Below are 16,984 nucleotides of genomic sequence, written 5' to 3'. Positions count from 1 at the left end.
TGGGGTGTATTCTGTGATGTGCGTGGATGGTGTATGGGTGATGGTGTTCTGTGCCTCTGATAGAGTGGGTGCTCCAGGCTTGTCACTCTCTGCTTGCTATCGTTTTTTTCACTGTAAGTGGTTGTGGGTTGTGGTGTGTGTTTTGTTGTGGTGTGGGTTGTGTGGGTGTGGCGTGTGTATGTGTGTCAGGTGTGTGTAGTTTGAATTGTCCCATGTGGTGTAGTTTTGTAAGTGTGTGTGTATTTTGAGCACGGTGGTGTGTACCGCCAATGATTTACCGCGTTTGAAAGTCCGCCGCGGTGAGTCGTGAGTTGTGATACTGTGGGCGTATTCCTGTTGGCGTAACGGTGTGGGTTTTGATATCGCCAGTTTATCACTGACCTTTGGTGTGGCGGACTTGTGTGGGTGTCTGTATTGTGGCGGAATTCTCAGTGTGGGTCATAATACCCGTGGCAATATACCGCCGGGTGCACGGTATGTTGGCGGCTGTAAACACAGCGGTAGGCGGTATTTACCGCCACGGTTGTAATGCGGGCCTTTGTTTATTACTTATTTACACAGTGTTGGTTGCTGTTAACTTGCTTGTCAAGTTATTTTCATCAGTAAGGATTATAGCTAGCCGCAGGATTACTGCTCAGCAGGTTGTCGATATGCTTTTTTAATCTTCCTTTGACAATGATTATGAGACTGACTCTGCATCTGAGGCTGAGGAAGTGCAAGATTCTGGAAGTGAATTTTCTGTTGAAGAGAAATCATCTGATGATGAAGTCACTCTCACAGCGGATGAAGTGTCTGTTTTAGAGGAGGACACTGTTGTGTCAATAGTGCAGCAAGAGGCATTTGGATTGCAGCCTGGGACTGAAAGGCTCCTAATTGGAAGAGCTGAATTCTGGGTTGCCCCAAACATGGTGCAGCCAGCGTTGCCTGCCTTTACTGGTGTTGCAGGGAGTAGAGAGAATACTGAAAACGTTTTGCCTATACATTTCTTTCAGTTGTTTATGGACGATGTATTTTTGGATGAGATTGTTGAACCGATTAATTTGACCAGGAGCAAGTCACTTCTCACACACCACCTGAACAGTATTTGAGGGACAACAGTGCCAGGCTCAGGTCCCGCTCTAGAGCTACCCAAATGGACTCCCAGAAATCTAGATGAGATGAAGAAGTTTTTGGGTTTAACTTTTTTTTTCACTTTCCTGTTTTTAAATTCTATTTTATTTTATTTGATTACAATACAAAAAAGAAAAAGATACACATCTGAATACATTGGAAAAACTCCCCTCCCCTCTTCTGGGTTTAACTTTTGGATGGGCTTGATAAGGACGCTGTCACTGTCTTCATATTGGTCCACCAGTCCCTTGGTATAAACGGACATATTTCCTGCAATCATCATTGTGATTGGCATTTGCTCATGCATCAAATGCTGCATTTTGTTGATAATGCTTCAGCGTTGCCATGAGATCACCCTGATTGTGACCATCTTTTTAAGATTCGGCCTGTCCTTGATCACTTTGTAAATCGATTTTCAGAGATCTGTGTTCCAGGCAAAGAAATAACTACCAATGAGTCACTGGTCCTGTTCAAGATCTTTTTGTGTGTTTATGCAGTACATATCTAGCAAGAGGGCACGTTATAGAATTAAGATATATATACTGACTGAGAGTAGTACATGATATATCCATAATTTCTGGGAGTACACTGGTAGGGATTCCACTATTGACCCCACTGGTTGTCTGCCCACTTAAGGGAGAAAATTGTGTGGGAACTTGGTAGAGGACTTTTTAACAACAGTCACCGTTTATACCTTATTAACTTCTACACGGTGTGCAATTGTTCAGGGAATTGTTCAAAGTGGACACTGTTGCTTGTGGCACAGTCCGCTCATACCATAAAGGTTATCCAAAGGAGTTTGTTTGTAAAAAACTTGAGAGGGGCAGTGCAGTACATAGTGATGAACTGCTAGCTCTAAAATTTGCAGACAGGAGTGATGTCTACATGCTGACTACCATCCATGATGAAAGTACTTCCTTCACCTGTGACTGTTTGGGGTCAGGTTGCTAAGGTGTACAAACCTGTGTGCATTTTAGACTACAATAAGCACATGGGTGGTTTGGATAGAGTACTGCTTTTTGGTATAAGAAGTTGGCTATCCATCTCTTCCATTTAGCAACCTTTAATGTTTTTGTTGTGTTCAAGGATTGCTCTCCAGAGTCAAAGATGACTTTTGTTCAGTTTCAGGAATCTGTGTTAGGCAGCCTTTTGGTAGTGGAACAGGCAAGTGTTTGTAAAGTAGGAGTTGTGGAGGATGTGGTTGGATTAAAAGATCACCACTTTGCTGATCACGTTCCTACTATGCCCAAAACAAAAAATCCCTGTAAGAGATGTAGAGTCTATATGCGAAGAGGCATGCAGAGTTAGAGTTGTATGCACTGCCCTGATTGTCCTTCCAAACCTGGGCTGTGTGTACCCACTTGTTTTAGATTGTACCACACACAAAAGAGTTTTTGGGAGCAACTGTGAGCTAAAAAATAAACTGTGTTGTTTTATATTTTTTGTTCAATTTCACTGTTGGCATTAGTGTGATGTATTTAGTTAGAGCTGTTGTGTTTGTAATTTTGAAATTACTTACAGTTGGTTTGTGCTTTCTTTTTTGTTACAAAAATTTGATGGCGGAATGCATGGACTGGCACTTGGCTGGTGGTGTGCGTGGACTGGCTCTTGGCAGGTGGTGTGTTAGAAGTGACTTGCTCCTGGTCATTACACGCACTGCTAGCCAAACGCCAGTCCACACACTTTGTCAGCCGGTGTGATTGCTGCATCAGGCATGTGGGCGTATCAAAGTGATGGGCCCTTGAATGATGCTGTCTGTTGATGAGAGTGTTGTAATGTGCCGGGCCTGCGGCTGGCGGTGTTAATGCTCTTATGTGTGTCACGTATGAAAGGAGTGTGAATGGACTGTGAAGCGGTGGGTGCATTGACTCGGCTTTACAACTCATCAGCTGTGAATCATTGGTTCAGTTTTTGGACCTGAAACTTATTAATAGTGCAATTCCTTTTCGTGAAATCTCTCGTTAATAAAATTGTATACATTAAACCATCACTCACCCTCGTGCCAAATACAACCAGTGTGTGTACTTGATGAATATATGGTTCTGCAGTAATAATTGTCTTTTCTGTCTTTCTCTGCCAGGGTGTATTTTGTCTCTACATTGCCTCTTGTTGTGAATTTTATAATGTGCTGGGCCCGTGGCTGGCGGTGTGAGTGGTCTTGTGTGTGTCATGCATGAAAGGAATGTGAATGGCCTGTAAACAGGATAGTGGCCTGTTGCAGCCTTACAGCTCACGAGCTGTGAATCATTGGATCAGTTGTTTGACCTATCAATTATTAACAGTGCATTTCATTTTTATGAAATCTCTTGTTAATACAATTTTATATATTGAAACATCACACACCCTTGTACCAAATCAAACTGTTGGAAATGGCCTCTCTGCAGGGTCACCCCCAAGCTTTTTGCCTTCTTACTCCACTTTTTCTGACCTCATTTTTGCTGGCTTTAGGACTTTGGACACTCTACCACTGCTAATCAGTGCAAACATGGTAACATTGCCTCATACTCAATTGGCATATTGGCATATTTAATTTACTTGTAAGCTCCTATATTAAAGTGCCCAGGGTCTGTAAACTAAATGCTAATAGTGGGCCTGCAGCACTGGTTGTGCCACCCACATAAGCAGCCCCTTATCCATGTCTCAGGCCTGCCATTGCAAGGCCTGTGTGTGCAGTTTCACTGCCACTTCAATAAGGAATTTAAATGTACTCGCCAAGCCTTAAGCTCCCCTTTTTCTACATATAAGTCACCCCCTAAGGTAGGCCCTTGGTACCCCATAGGGCAGGGTGCTATGTAGGTAAACGGCAGGACATATACATGTGTGTTTTATATGTTCTGGTAGTGGAAAACTCCTACATTTGTTTTCCACTATTGTGAGGCCTTCTCCTTTCATAGGCTAGCATTAGGTCTGCCCTCACATACTGGTTGAGCGGTAGATTATGATCAGAAAGGGGTAAACAGGTCATGTTTAGTGTGGCCAGAATGGTAATAGAAAATCCTGCTTATTGGTGAGGTTGTATTTTATATTACTATTTTAGAAATGCCACTTTAAGAAAATGAACATTTCTCTGCACTAAAATCCATCTGTGCCTTACAGCCTGTCTCCAATCCACGTTTGGACTGGGCTGGTTGACAGCTCCCTTGTGCATTCCACCCAGACAACCATAAACACAGGACACTCAGACACATCTGCATTCATCTGCATACTGAATGGGTCTTCCTGGGCTGGAAGGGTGGAGGGGCCTCACACTTATATTTCAAAGGCTAGTGGCCTGCCCTCACACAATGGATTGCCAAACCCCCTACTGGGACCCTGGCAGACAGCAGACAGACCTGTACTGAAAGGGGACCTTGTGCACTTCAGAACCACTCTTTGAAGTCTCCCCCACATCAAAGGCATTTTTGGGTATATAGACTGGGCCTCTGACCCCACCACACCAAACACTTCTGGACCAGATCCTGCAACCCGTCAAGAGGAACTGTCTGGCTCCCCCAAAGGACTCACCTGGACTGCTTTGCTGTGAAGGACTGCTGCCTTGCTATTGCCCTGCTGCCTTGATGGCCTCTGAATTTGCTGAGAAGTGCTCTCCAAGGGCTTGGATTGAGCTTGCTTCCTGTTTTCTGAAGTCTCAGGGCCAAAAAGACTTCATCTCTTCAACAAAACTCCTTGGAGCCGAAAATCGATGCACATCCTCCTAGAAACAACGCACAGCCTGCCCTGCGATGAGAAAATCGCTGCACAGCCGAACCGGAACGACGCAGCCAACTTCCCGAGCAAAGATCGATGCAGCGCCTGCGTTGCGACCAGACATTCGATTCACGGCCCTACCAGATCGACGCACAGCCAAGCCGGTATGACGCAGCCCGACTTCTTGAATGAAGAACTGACGCAGCACCGGCCGTGCAACAGAAAATATGACGCATCTCCTACCAGATCGACGCAATGCCTGTGACTTCTTCCCGCACGCTCAGGATTTCCCTGCATCGTCCCTGGGTACCAAACGATCCCCGCATTGCAGTGAGGACCCAACACTGCACGCCGGAAATCAACATAAAAAGCCCCTTGCAGCGTGGAAAGAAACAATGCATCGTCTGTGCCCCATCGGAAAATCCAACGCACACCTAATTTTTCCACGTATCTCCTTCCATGCGGTCTCCATGCATGCTAATTTTGATGCAAACCACGTACTTTGTGCAAACAAGACACAACTGTTGATTTCTAAGATTTAAGACTCTTTTGAATCCTGCAAAAGTGAATTTTTCAACTTGTGCTTATTGAATTTTTATCATTTTGACCTTAATTTAACCAGATAAATATCTTATATTTTTCCAAACCTGTGTGGTGTATTTTTGTGGTGTTTTCACTGTGTTACTGTATGATTTATTGCACAAATACTTTACACACTCCCTTCTACGTTAAGCCTGACTGCTCAGTGCCAAACCACCATAGGGCAGGCACAGGATCATTTGGATTGTGTGTGACTAGGATTGTGGTCCCTACTTGGACAAGGGTGTATACCTCTGCCAACTAGAGACTCCATTTCTAACACTAACCAATATCTATGTGTACCAATAAAGGGAGTGAGAAGAGAGAGCTCACTCACCTTCCCAAATTACTTTCAACAACCACAAGAAGCGAGCACGCTACCAAGTCTTTTACTTCTGTCATGTTCCAAGCACTCAAATTATGTTTTTAACCTTTGTGACAGGTTACCATGAGTAACAACACACCATATTGGTGGGTAACCACGAGCCAATCTTATTGCACTTCTCCTCTCATTTGGAAATTCAAATCCCAAAACAAAACACTCTGCTGTAATCAGGCATGGAAGCACACACCTGACACACTAGGGGCCTCATTTACAAGAAATGACGCACAACTGCGCTAGTGCAGTTGTGCTTTAAAAATGTAACGCCACTCTAAGTAAGTGCTTACCCCTATGTGTGCATCGTATTTACAAAACAGCGCACCATGGTGGTTGAGGACAGGCTAGCATAAAAAAACAAATAACGCAAGCCTTTATGACATGTCACCAAAAAAATAATGCTAGTGCAGCAAAAGTAGCGTTAGCCTGATTAGCACGCATTTTGTGCACCTAAAAGCATAAAAGAAGCCAGTGAAACGCAAAACAAACACATAAAAAAAACAGGAGACATTGCATGAAAAATGGAGAATCCAGGGCAGCAAAGACCCCAGTAGGACCCCAGTCCCAGCTAGGATGCCCAGACAGACTTTCAGGAGAAGAGGTAGTGCAGGTTTAGTGAGGAGAACCAGATCCTGTTCACAGAGGTGACAGAGAATCAACGCCAGCTCTTCGTCACCTCAAAATTGCCATTAGGGAGGAAAGAGGCCATATTACAGTCCATTGTGGATAAAGTCAACAGTGTGGCAGAGGTGAAGAGGACCAACATTGATTGTAAAAAGCGTTGGCACGATTGCAAGTGCAGAACAAAGGAGAAACTGCCCATCAACCGCAAGGCAGCATTGCAGACTGGAGGTGGAAGTCCAGCACCCCAGGAGGAGCTAGATGACCTGGAGGAGATGGTGGCAGCCATCATCCCTGAGGAGTTGGTAGCAGGAGTCCAGGGATGGGACAGGACAGGGCAGCATACAACGAACAACAGCAACCAAAGGGTAAGTCCCAGCGGAGGCAATGTGGTAACTAGCAAATACCATAAGCGGGAGGCACCTAGGTAACAGAGATAAAATGCACTGTATGAATGCTAAAGGGTTGCATGTGGGCACACTAATGGGTAAACACCAAACCCATGTAATGCACACTGACTCCCAACTATATGCACAGACCAGTCCACAACTATCACCCCACTCCCTTCATTGTGTCAACTGTAGTACGTGTCCATGTTTAACTCTCATTGGGTATCATGTTTGAGGCATGTTGCGCAGAGTGGGCAGCAAGTGACTGGATATACCTCTCTGCATTACTGGGAGACAGCACAAATGTAACATACACACAAGATACTGGGCATTTCTGTCCTTTAGCTCTGTGCTGGTGCACACTTTGCTGCCATGTGCCAAAGCAGGCACACCTGCACCGTGGTGTAGGGGTGCCTGTGTTGTAGGCATGATTGCACATGTGCAGGAAGGGACACATCCTGCTACATGAACAATCAGGAAGGCCGAATACCACTTCCAATGTGTGCTGCTGAATGCAACACACATTGACAGATGTAAAAATATGTTGCAAAAAAAATCCATTTGTTGCACCACTACAATGCCACCCCTGAGGTGGGCTAGCATAATGTGTCAGATTCCTATGTCCCCCTACATGTGGTGTGAGTGTGATGCAAGGGAGAGAAATCTCCACATTCCTCCTCCTTGTCCACTCTTGCTATGTGTGCCATAACATGCAGCACACATTGATAGATGGAAACACATTTTGTGTTAACGTCTGTGCATGAATGTGTCTTCCCTGCAACACAGGCCTCCTTGCACCATAGGAGCAAGGGTGCCTGCACTGCATAGCTGAGCGAAGTTGGTAACAGGCTATGGGCAATAACAAATGTCTTGGAGTCCATGGAGCGGAAGCAGGACTCCCTCATCGCCACCTTGGGTGCCCTTCTCCATGACATTGCTGCAGTGTTGCAGACCACGCAGGTCCTCCTTGCTGCTATGCTGCCTCATATGTTCCCACAGATGAGAGCTGCCGTTGACACAGCTTCCACATCTTCAGCCACTGATGTGTGTGTGCCTCCCTCTCCTTCTGCACCTACAACACACCAGTCACAGGAGGCACCACATACATCAGAGGATGAAGATGTGGAAGGAACATTTTTCACCAGGAAAACTGCCCGGTATCTTTCCTCTGTGTACATGGCTCCTTTTTCCTTTGCTCTGTGCCAAAGATCATGCCACCTGGCACCGCCCTCAATTAGAACCTCCCACTCGCATATGTGGACTGTCATTTTGGCCAATCTTCCCTAATGGCAATGTGGTCACCTCCTCACTGAAGCACTCCTCTCCCACACATGTCCCATGACATGTTCCCCCTGCCCACGGACTCTGTCTGAACATTCAGTATCTTGATTATATCTAATAGGGTCATTGTCCTGTGAAAATGTACATCTTTACATCCTGTACCTTTGCACATGTAAATAAAATCACTTACTACATCCTTTGTGTTGAATGTGTTTCTGAGCTAGTAACACTTCGAACCTGTTGCATTGTGTGAAGCCAATACACTTAGTACTTGCCAAGGGGATATGTGTGGATTTATGACAGACACAAAGCCACTCACACTGACGGAAACATAAGTGAGATGACTTGTATCAATGATAACTAGCAAGCAGTTCCTGAGGCTCCCACGCATGGCATGCAACAGGTAGCATGCATGAATTGTGACAGCTGTTAAAATCACAACACAAGTGGCTGGGCAGAGCAAGGATGGTAGCAACAGTTCAACATTCATGGGACAAACAAATGTGTAAGACTGTGAGGGGCAGGGGCAGCCATAAGTGTGTCAGTAACAAGTCCTAGATTTAGGGTGAGGGCAATTACAACAACATTGCAACGATACACGTCCCATGACTTACCAACACAGAGCAACTGTGTATAAATTCCTGTTTTGGGATGTGTATCCATGCACATCCAGATTGTCACGTACATTGGTGAACGATGTCTAGAGATAGCTGATGTGACACCATTGCCAACCTGACAGGTACTTGACCAAAGGGGATACACAGTCACTCATGTTTCAAAGTACTGCTTGCAAAGCCAGAGCCATGTACCTAACATGACCTGTGCAGACCTGTTACCAACTAGACATTAAACCATGATGGAATCCATACAGTAGGAAACAATACGATTTAATAACAATTTAAATATCAGCCTAAGATTCCCTAAACTAACTAATTTACCTATACAAACCTAACCTATACAATCTTATCCTCACTTACACCGACAACTAACTTAGCTTATCTTAACTTATCCTATACATTTAACACCACATGATAAACATAAATCCTGCCCCCTTAAAACACATCTGTAGCCAAGGACAACAGTAACTTCAGTTAAACATTAACTAACTAAACATATAGCCTAAATAAATATGTATTTTGGGGGGATTATTTTTATTATATATTTTGTTGTTCTTTTTTATTTTTTATAACAGCTCACATACCCAAAACATCACCCACCACCTAGAAACACCAAAGAAAAAGGGAAACCCAAAATGCCACCCCCTATGAAACACTGCTATGCACTAAAAGTAATCTACTCTATGCTAACTAACCTAACCCTAACTATCTAAATACCCCAACTATGAATAAAACTATATGCAAGGGGAAGGGAAGTAGCGTCCATTAGGCCCACTGTCATCCTCAGTGCCTGGTCACTGCTGACTTAATATCGCTAAGCAAAACCAGCATCTGGTCTCTCAGACACAGACTAAAAGATTGTGAATAGAAGAGAAAGTTAAAGTAACTTCACAGTTCCTGGTTTCCAGCAAGGATGTACAATTGCATCACATCCTGGGCACATGCGTCACGTTTTGAGGCAATGTGTCCTTTTTTTATGCATGATGGCCAGGCATGTGTCTTTAATGGCAGGCTGACAAAGCACATTTAAGAAATGTTCACGTGTAGGTACGATGCGTCATTTTTTTACTTACACGATTGCTGAAAATGACCAAATGTGATTTTTTTTGTCACATGGAGTGAAATGTGTGTCTTACTTATGTTGCTATGTGGGAAGCATGGAAGGAGTCATATGGATTGCAGTTGTGCATGTGAACAGTTGTGTTTATCACCATCCTGTCTTCCTATGTGCAAAATGGGTAGTGTACATATGTGAGAGTAAATGTATTCATGAGATCACAGTACGCAGATGGCTCATTTCCTCTGTTTTCTCAACCACACAGCTTAGGATAGTTGCCCATGTTTTGCACATGATACCCTTGCTAAGTGAACACCCAGGAATGCTGGAGACCTGGCCTGGAATGTGGTGAGCTCACCCACCCCTATGACAGTGCATGCATGTGACAATCTATGGTGTGTCTCAAGGGGCAGACATCAGGCTGTCATGCAACATGTGTCTCTTACAGTTCCCTGTGCAGGCACGTGTTGGGATTGTAGTGTGGTTAGTTTTACGTATACTTTGCGCATTAGCTTCAGGCTTTAGGCCTTTGTGCACTTTGCCCTGAATGTATTTTATTCATTTGCTGACAGCTTAGAGCCTTTGTGCACTTTGCTCTAAATGCTTTTTATTAGGCTTCGTACTGTTATTTTTCAAATAACCAGTTCTACGGTGTTGTTTTTTATTCATATCACACTGTTTTGCCCACTTCAGCACTGGAGTTCTTCATAACATATTCACTCTGTGCTTCAGTCAAGGATACAGTCTGGTACATTGCCGATAGACGTGGTAGGAGTTTAGATTTGGCATTCCTGCGTAGGGACATTTTGTGATCACAATGACATGTTAGTTATAAAATCACTTCCTTGTCCCAATACATGCAAGAGGGAGATTCCGACCAGGGACCCACAGCTAGACGCTGACTGCCTCGTTGCAGATGCTGAACCAGATCACAGGCCTTTGCTCAGGTGTGAGGGCGTATGTCTCCCCGGTGATTCGGAAAGGCAAGCTAGAAGCTTAACATGCTGCGCTCTAAATAGAACAAGCAGAGGGAGAGTAGAAACTGTTAGGAAATATGATAGCTTTATTCTTATGTTTTACTCTCCTGGTGACTATATCAATCCTACTATGTTGTATTGTTCTGGTTATTGCGGCTCACGCCGTATTATCTAAAATACAGTTGTTTTATTAAAACATTATATAAAACTTATACTGTCTTTGTCATTTGTATATGAGATCATATTGTAAATGAGAGAGTTGGTTCGGATCTGAGTGACCACGACTTCCCTGAGAAGTTCCAAAGATGTCATGCGCTCGGCTGCCTAATCATTTCTTCCCCGTGGGAGAAATGAGGCACTGCTAGTTAGCCGGAGCAAAAAAACAGATTTAGGGTGACAGAGTTCCTTACACGTGGGTCAGACTCAGTCCCCCACACCGTTATCGATCCTGCTGCCTAGAAATCCAGTAGTCTCATTTAGGATAATGAGAGCCCACGCGACATGGCGCCGCCAACGATTGGTCTGGCTCTAATGTTTAGGTCCGACTGACTCTCTCGGTCTCATATATATTTTGACTCCTCTGTTCCCTACGCGGAGACGTCCGTGGGACTGGGGGTTTCCGCCACCACGGGATAGGTACGTCCTATTGCTTAGGGGTTGGTTGTTCAAGCTTGAACTTTGAAAGGAAAAACCCCGATATTGGTGTGCCTTCTCTGACCTAGACCTATTTTTTGCAAATGGCGAATCCTAATGTAGTGAATATAGCAATCAATATGCGTCACCCGCTCACAGGACATCTGATAGCACATGGACTAACAGTCCAGGGGGGTCCAGTCACTTTTGTGGTGGATGCCCATGCAGCCTATAGGACAGAACTTTTTTATTGTTGGGTCGCATTTCCAGCAGTTGATGGGGGTACAAATACTTTTTACGAATACACTGTTGCGAATGCCCCTGTACAATACAGGGCTTACGCTTATTTAGAGATACCTCTATCTTATCAAGAACACCATAATTGGCTTGATGGCGCCCTCCCACATGCAGTAGCACAAGTGAGGTTAGGTCCGTTGATTAATGATGGTCCGACCTGGCCTTTATTGGCTACTTACACACCATATCCTGCGGTTGCAAATTTGGCAGTGGCTGATGTGCGTCGTTTATATATGAACTTAGCTACAACATACAGAAGACTGGTTCAGTTTGTGATGCAGACATTAAATACTAATGCAGCGCGTTCTGCTCCGGCGCACCCACAAACAGTGGTTCCGGGAATCAATCCGGCCACTGTACACTCAGTTATGGGCAAGGTACTGGCTAAACGTGAGGAGACTCCATTTTGGCTGGCGCAAAAAATTAATACGCTGGAAGCAGTATTTCCCCATACCGGACCTCAGGATAAACATAGAATTTTGACGATGTGTTTGCCGTATGGGATGGTTCCTCCGGTGGACCTTTGTAATACCTGGGGCACGGTGTTTGCCGCGCTCTACACTACAGCACACGGTACACTGACTTTAGCTAATTTACCGGAAGTGCTTAAACAAATTCAAGATGAATATGGGGCTGCCCCTGCCTTAGATTTGGGCATGCAGTTAATGGGCAATTTTGCCGCAGTTTCTTCTATTATTTTGAGTAATCTCAAGGGAGAGGCAGTAGCACTAGCAGTGCGAATGCGTCTTCGGGATGTTCCGCAGATTGATCAAGAGCTGGAACTTCCGAGAATAATAGCTGAGACATATTCAAGTATTTGTCGCGATAGCCTAGGGGCTAGACCGCAGAAACCCCAATTGCAGGGTAAAAATAATAAAGATAATGCTAAGCAACAGCAACCTGAGGGTACAAAAAAGCGCTGGGAAAAGAAACAGCAAACACCTAAAAAAGATGGGGGACAGTCTCCGCAACCGGAGACCCCGCAGAATAGGTATAATCTCAGAAATAGGGATAATTTGAAGACGCCTGATAGATATCAATATACTGATACACGCCAATCTCGTTCCTTTCAGGACTCCTCAGAGAAGAGAAGTGAGAGAGGTGGGCGGTCAGAGCGGAGGACGGAGTACGTGAAACCGAGACAGGATTCACAACGCTCAGCGGAGGTTTCTGTTAAACAAGAAGAGAAACCGCTGCAACAAAAACAGCAATTTAAAAAGAAAAAAGTGGCAGCAGTCTCAGTTAGACATGCCGCTCAAGAAGAGAGTTCTCTTGACGAACAAGACATGGGCGTTAGCACTGTTAGACAGACAAGATCTTCCGCTGGATCCCCGCCGACACCAGAAAAACCGTGACCCACGCCCTTGTCACGAGTCGCCTGGACTACGGCAAAACCCTCTACGCCGGGACCACCGCCAAACTCCAAAACCGCCTGCAACGCATCCAAAACGCCTCGGCCCGCCTCATCCTCGACGTACCCCGCAACAGCCACATCTCCGCACACCTGAGACACCTGCATTGGCTCCCAGTCAGCAAAAGGATCACCTTCCGTCTTCTCACCCACGCACACAAAGCCCTCCACAACAAGGGACCGGAATACCTCAACAGACGCCTCAGCTTCTACGTCCCCACCCGCCCCCTCCGCTCCGCTGGCCTCGCACTTGCTGCCGTCCCTCGCACCCGCCGCTCCACGGCGGGTGGGAGATCTTTCTCCTTCCTGGCGGCCAAGACCTGGAACTCCCTCCCCACCAGCCTCAGGACCACCCAGGACCACTCCGCTTTCCGGAGACTCCTAAAGACTTGGCTGTTCGAGCAGCGATAACCCCCCCTTTCCCCCCTAGCGCCTTGAGACCCGCACGGGTGAGTAGCGCGCTTTATAAATGTTAATGATTTGATTTGATTCAATATAAAATAGAGTACCCAGTTCCTGCTGGCACATTGCCTATTGACCAATATCAAGTGGTCATGTATACCGATGGCTCTGCGCAACCAGCGGTTGGGACTAAACAACAGTATTCTGCTGCATGTGCGGTGTTGAGCGGCACTATGGAGGGGGAAGTGTTCTGCCCCCGACATACTTATACTAAAACCTTGGGAGATTGCACTGCGCAGCTGGCTGAGCTCAAAGCTCTATTGTTAGCGTTGGAGCCCGCGGATCCGGCGATTTTGACCTTGCTGGTCTATGACTCCTACTACTGTGTACAGTCTTTCAATGAATATCTGCACTATTGGAAGTTGAATGGGTTCAGAGATTCTAAAGGCAACACCATTAAACATAAATTGTTGTGGGGTAAGGTTGCGGATCTGAAAGAAACGCTTCCTAAGGTCCATGTTGTACATACACTTGGACACCAGCGCGTTGGGATACACGTTGCTGGGAATACTTTGGCTGATGAAGCCGCAAAGTCGGCAGTGGCTGTCGCCACTGTGGCCGCAGTGACTCGTTCGAGTTCCAAACCAGACACAGAGATTTCGGCTGCCATAAAAGCTACGGCTGATGGCACACCGTTTCCTAAAGGATTTCGTTCTAAATATAGTTACTGCTTGAGTGGTGCGCTAAATGCTGTTGTTAATATTCCAGGCATTGGTGTACGTGAACTTCCCAATAGAATTGAGAGACCTCGATTAATTTCTGCAGCACATGAGGGGGTGGCATCTGCACATGCTGGTGTGGATGCCACGATTTTACTTTTACAGGCTCGTTACTGGTGGCCTGGTCTCTATAAAGAGACGAAGCAGTATGTCCTTCGTTGTGACGTCTGTCAACAAATTAAAGCATCGACGGCTAGACGCCTGCAGCAGACGCCCCTTCTGATTTCAAACAAACCGTTACAGTGTGTGTACTTGGATCATTGTGGTCCGCTGACACCAGATAGTGCATACAAATATATATTGGTTGCTGTAGATTCGTGCTCCAGATTTGTGTGGGTCTGGCCACAGCGCTTGGCTGACGCTCGGACTGTTATTAAAGATTTGCGCATCTTTGTCGATACATTTGCAGTTGCGGCTTTTCATTCAGACCAGGGCCCTGCTTTCGCCTCTAAGGCATTCAGGGACACCATGGCTTCGTTGGGGGTCCAACTCCAATTCTCGTCTCCATTTCATCCCGAGGGAAATTCTGTCGTGGAGCGTTTAAATCGTGATTTAAAGCAATCCTTAACGGCCAGGGTTATAGGTACGGGTCGTAGTTGGCTAGCCCACCTATATGGAGTACAGAGAGCACTTAATAACTTGCCTAGACGGTCACTGGGGGGTCGTACTTCATATGAGTGCCTGTTTGGAACACAAATGTATGTTCCTGATCTAGATGGTCCTGGTGTGGAGGCGGCAGTTACGCCCTTTGACATAAATGATCGTGTCACTGTTTTGCAGGATTTACAACAATTCCGTGAAGATAACTCTTCTGCAAGTGCTGCCTCCTCAGGAATTAAGGATGAGCAAGTAACACCTACTGGTTGGATACCCAGGATTGGGGATCTAGTGCGTGAAAAGGTCGCAGTAAAGAAAGAATTTGGTCCTTCTTATCGAGCACCTGTCCCTGTGTTAGGGGTGAGCGGCACGAGAACTGTGATTTTACCGCCGCTGCAAGAGGCCAAAGGAAATCGCTTTGTTTCTATTGATAATGTCAAGTTACAACATGTGGCCGATTCTGCACAGCAGACCAAGAGGGACACCCAGTAGTTCCGGCATCCCCCTCACTACTGGGGAAGAAGTCCCGCTGCAGGTGATTTACACTGACGCTGTTTCCTCTCCGAGCTTGGGGAGGGTGGAAGATGATCTTGCGATTGTTCCACAGACAACGATTAATATGGAATCTTTTGATCAAGTTGCTGTACGTTCTACTGATGTTTCTGAACATGTGGTTTATAGCGTGCCTAGGAGAGAGCCTCCATCTGCTTCTTTGTTCACAATTGCACCTTTTGCAAGAACTGCCTCTGGCTGCTTCAACGACGCTGATGAAGCAGTGTCCAGCTCCTTGTCCTCGATGTCTTCTGTCCGAGGTCCACGTAAGCTGCTGAGTTGGCTTAAACGCACATATTTTGTTTTTCCTTGGAACTATTTATGGCTTTTTATGGCTGTAATGACTCTTTTTTTATGGTTGGGATTTGTAGTTACTTTTTTTCTAGTGATACATGGTCATTTTCTTCCTGATCGATCTGACATTGAGCACGTGGAGACTGTGTTGACACCACATTTTTCGTCTCATATGGTTCGAAGAGACTTGTCCAATGTGAACATTTCTGCAATACCGATTCCGGATAGGATTGTATGGGATAGAGTGATGTTTGATATATATGGTCCCACTGAATTGATTAAAATACCGTATGTCCTCAAGTTATCAATGAATGATATTGTTATACCAGGCATTGTTTCTGATGATTGGGATGTGAAGACAGTAGATTCTATGCTAACAGATTTGCAATATTATACTGTCTATGACGAAGAAGATGCTTACCAATTTAGAGATAATCATGGTGACATGTTTTGCTACAACTATTATGGACACCACTTTATTCATAAAGCTAGTAGCCCTAAGTCCATATTTAATTATGTGCAATGGGAACATTGCTCGACTCCTCCACAAGGGAGCTCAAAAAAGTATTATATAAATTTGCATATTTTTCTGGGCATCATCAACGAAATGCTAGGTCTTACTATTTTAAAGTTACTCCGTATTCCAATAAGCAAATGTTACTGACCAATACTAAATTACTGTATTCAAATTTGTTTGTATCTAAACTTTCGGTCGAGGGGTATGAATACTGGTTTAAGACTGTTGACTTGAAAAGTGTTTGGGGTACGAGAAATTGGCAGATGCAAGGCAGGGATACATTATTTAGAGCATGTATTATCCCTGTACAGATGATTTTCCTCAATGACACAGTACAACAGACTAGCTGTTTGAGCTTAGCGACTATTAGAGAGTTGACTTTGCCTAGTATACCTGTCCCTTCCAAATTAAACAACTGGCAGCACTATGTGAATGCTACTTTTAGTGAATTTACGCATTGGGTCCAGAATGGTACGCTTAACACTTCATCGTTACATCCGGGCGGGTGGTTATTATAGCCTGTAGACACTAATCAGTGTCATCAACGTTTTGTCACCTCTTCAGGGGGGTTCAGGACTAGTAGGGCAGACCCTCGTTACATTTCACCAGAACATGCTGATATTATAACTACGTACAGCGTGGGGAAGCTTTGTCAACAATGGTTGAAGTCATCCACGCTGGATGCAGTTAAGTCACATCTCAAGTTACTGTCTAATGGTACTGATTTACAAGATTTTTTGTCAGGTCCCAAGGTACCACGGAAGAAAAGGTTTTTATATGAAGTTTATAATGAGATTTGGAAACT

Source organism: Pleurodeles waltl, chromosome 6 (genome assembly GCF_031143425.1).
Source record: "Pleurodeles waltl isolate 20211129_DDA chromosome 6, aPleWal1.hap1.20221129, whole genome shotgun sequence".
In the NCBI taxonomy this organism is placed as follows: Eukaryota; Metazoa; Chordata; class Amphibia; order Caudata; family Salamandridae; genus Pleurodeles; species Pleurodeles waltl.
This window is presented reverse-complemented; position numbering follows the sequence as displayed.